Source organism: Silene latifolia, chromosome 11 (assembly GCF_048544455.1).
Source record: "Silene latifolia isolate original U9 population chromosome 11, ASM4854445v1, whole genome shotgun sequence".
NCBI classification, from domain to species: Eukaryota; Viridiplantae; Streptophyta; class Magnoliopsida; order Caryophyllales; family Caryophyllaceae; genus Silene; species Silene latifolia.
Genome location: NC_133536.1, coordinates 130,042,041 through 130,045,212, shown reverse-complemented (window position 1 = coordinate 130,045,212; position 3,172 = coordinate 130,042,041). Strand labels below are relative to the sequence as shown.

Here is a 3,172-nt window from a genome sequence, read left to right as displayed (position 1 = left end):
ATTATGAACTAATTGTATTAAGTTCATTGTTTTGTAATTAGTTAATGTTTATCATCGTACTCGGGTTTAAAATCGACATGGTATGTGGAACCAAGGATGATTACGCATGTATGACTAATGTGGTTTTTTTGAAATGTAAAGAAATGAATAAAAGGCTTTAAAATACCTTTTAATATGTAAGTCACCAAATATGATCACCGAAACACGGATTAAACCGTCATGGTATGAAGAACCAAGGGTGAAAATAATTTATGGTTAAAAGGTTTATCATGAAAATGATTTGAAACGGTAAAAACCGGTTATAAAATGAAATAAAAAATTGGAAAGAATGAACTCAAACACGTTTGATTTCTGACCTGGACACCCCATTGAGGCGCGATGTACCTAGTGGTGACTAGGGCCTTCTGTTTCAGGTCAAAACTCGGTTTTGGCTCATTTGATCCGTATTTTGGACCATTGTTATGCATGTTTTAGCATGTTAAGGTCATAAAAATAGATAAAAAGACATGAAAGAAGAGGATTATTACACCCTCATATAGGGATGTCATTGGGGCAGGACGGTGGTGAATATAGGCTCCCCCATACCCGTACCCGCCAAGAAATTCTCAAGCCCGTACTCGCCCCACCACCCATGGCGGGTAAAAGTTTCCATACATGTCCCCGCCTTGCCGGGTGAAAATCTAGACCTGTACCCGCCCCATTTACCCACCAACCAACTTTGTCATAATTGTTTCGATACTTTTTTGGATAAAATGTAGTTTAATCACTATGAATTTTCTCAAAATTTCATTTTTATATTTTTAGTTTAATATTTTCTATAAATTTTAATAAAGAACATTATAATAAGTCATAATAAAATATATATTTTTTAGTAATTGGCGAGTAGGCGGATATTAGGTGGTTATGGCATAAAACCCATCCCTGCCCCACTACCCATGACGGGTGGAATTTTTGTACCCGTACCCGCCCCACTACCAGCGAAAGCTCTACCCAAACCTGCCCCAACTGGGGCGGGTGCGGGACGGTACCCACTTTTACCCGGCCCGCTGAAATCCCTACCCTCATACTTACATGCTAGGTTGAAGACGAGAAATCGACGGAGTGTGTAGTTGGTCGAGATGGCCGGTCAAGTGATTTAATGCACGATGATGGTACCAAACAATATGTATGGCTTGTCTTTCCGATCGGTAGGTCGAAAACACGTGTCGGTTTGTGACATGAGAAGTCGAGTCTAGAATTTTAAGGGAGAAATGAGGGGCGGAAACTCGCGTACCGTCAAATTGTGGTATTTGAAGGGTATTTATTAAAAATTGAGTGGTTGTTTGTGTTTTGAGAGACGTGGCCCCATGGACTACTCGAAGAGGCGCGGGCCATTTCGCGGTCTTCGAGCTGTCTTGTCACTATCACGCATTTAAAATCATGATTTGTTCTATCCTAAGTTTTGGATGGCATGACTGTAGTACTTGACCATTCATGTATACCGGGTATACTTTTTTTTTTGGTGTTGACCAGGAGTATCCCCTACCGACAGCTGGGGCAATCTCCTTCGGAGTTACTGAAGGCAATTTAATGGGTTGACCCCTCCCAAGTTTGGCTTTTTCATGGAAGCTTTGTGATGTTTGTTTTTTGTGTTTAACTTGGTTTAACACGTTATTGAAGTCGGGTGTTGAATTTTTGAGTCGATTTTTGGTCCTGTGTCGATTTTGACTCTATTTAGTGTTGATGTGACCCACTCGTCATGCATTAAACACTCCAGGTACTTTTGAAAATTTTTGAAAATGTTTTGTTTTCGAAATCGTCTTGAGTTTTTCGAGGTATAGTTATACAAAACTGTCGATTAAACATATCGATTCCTAAGCATGTTATAGTCCGATAATCATCAGGTGTTTGTTGGGGATTCAACAGATACTAGGTATCTACATCACCATGGCATTGACTTGTTGATGTTGCTTTGGTGATTGAGAGGCCTCATTCATCTTGGCTACGGCCTTGTCAAATTTCAAGTTCATTGTGTGAATATGGGAGCATAATTGGGCACCCAAATCGACACTCAATTGTATGACGGAGTCAACTTCATGTCTCCCTCCCCTACTAGCTTTTCTTGGCCTACTATATTGACAGTTGTGAACCGCCATATCCTCTATCTTAGGCTAACATTGGTTATCATCTACCTCGGTGAATCTTCCATTAGAACTCATGTTGAGCACACTCCTTGCGTCTTCATACAACCCATTCCAAAATTGTTAGACTAGAAACCATTCGGTTAACCAATGATGAGGACAAAAGCGACATGTATCTTTGAATCTTTCCCATGCCTCATATAGAGACTCTTCATCTGTTTGCTTGAATCTTTCCCATGCCTCATCTTAACATATTTGTTTTCTCCGGAGGGTAAAACTTCTTGTAAAAGGCAAGTGTTAACTTCTTCCATAAATCGATTCCAAGAGTAGCCTTGTCTAGGCTCTTCAACAATTTTTTCTTGGTTCCAATCAAGGAAAAAGGGAACAATGCCCATCGAATTTGATCTTGTGTAACCCCGTTTGGGAATTTCCATCACAATTGTCACAAAAAGTCTCCATGTGTAGATGAGGATCATCACCAGGCATCCCTTCAAATTGACTTCGTTCGACTAATTGCATGAATGCGGATTTGGCAATGAAATTACCGGTCAAGTAGGCTGGTGTTGGAGTACCATTGGGTCGGTTCTCCTCGGTTAGTACGGAATGAGATGAGAAATTAGGCACTGTAGGTTGATTTTGTGGTTGGTTTGGAATTGGGTTATCCTCTCCTTATCATGCAAAAGGTTTAGTGTTTTCAACTATCCGTTTGGATGATACCAATGTCCACAAGCTCTTCAATACCACAATTGTTGAAGTACCTCTAACGGTTCTTCTAATATTTGTCAAAGTTCTCTCGATTTTGGGATCAATAGGCAAAAGATCGCCTTGTGATTTCTTAGACATGCAAAAATCAAATAACTAGAATCCAATTAAAACTACCTTGAGGAGATTGACTTCCCCAAGGTTAAGAAAGACACAACTAAAAACGACAAATGATAACAACTCAATTGAACACTGTCCCCGACAACGGCACAATTTTGATGTAGCTCTAGAATTGTCGTCTATTCTATGCCCTCAAATAATATTTATAATCTCAACAAACTACTTTTAGT

The 3,172-nt window shown here is 39.8% G+C and overlaps 1 non-coding gene across 1 annotated transcript; it reads left to right on the top strand.

The window, feature by feature from the left end:
• The first annotated feature begins 2,265 nt into the window (after positions 1-2,265).
• Positions 2,266-2,368, top strand: LOC141616044 (small nucleolar RNA R71). The gene has a single exon (XR_012530422.1). It is a non-coding gene; the product is annotated as a small nucleolar RNA R71 (small nucleolar RNA).
• The last annotated feature ends 804 nt before the right edge of the window (positions 2,369-3,172 follow it).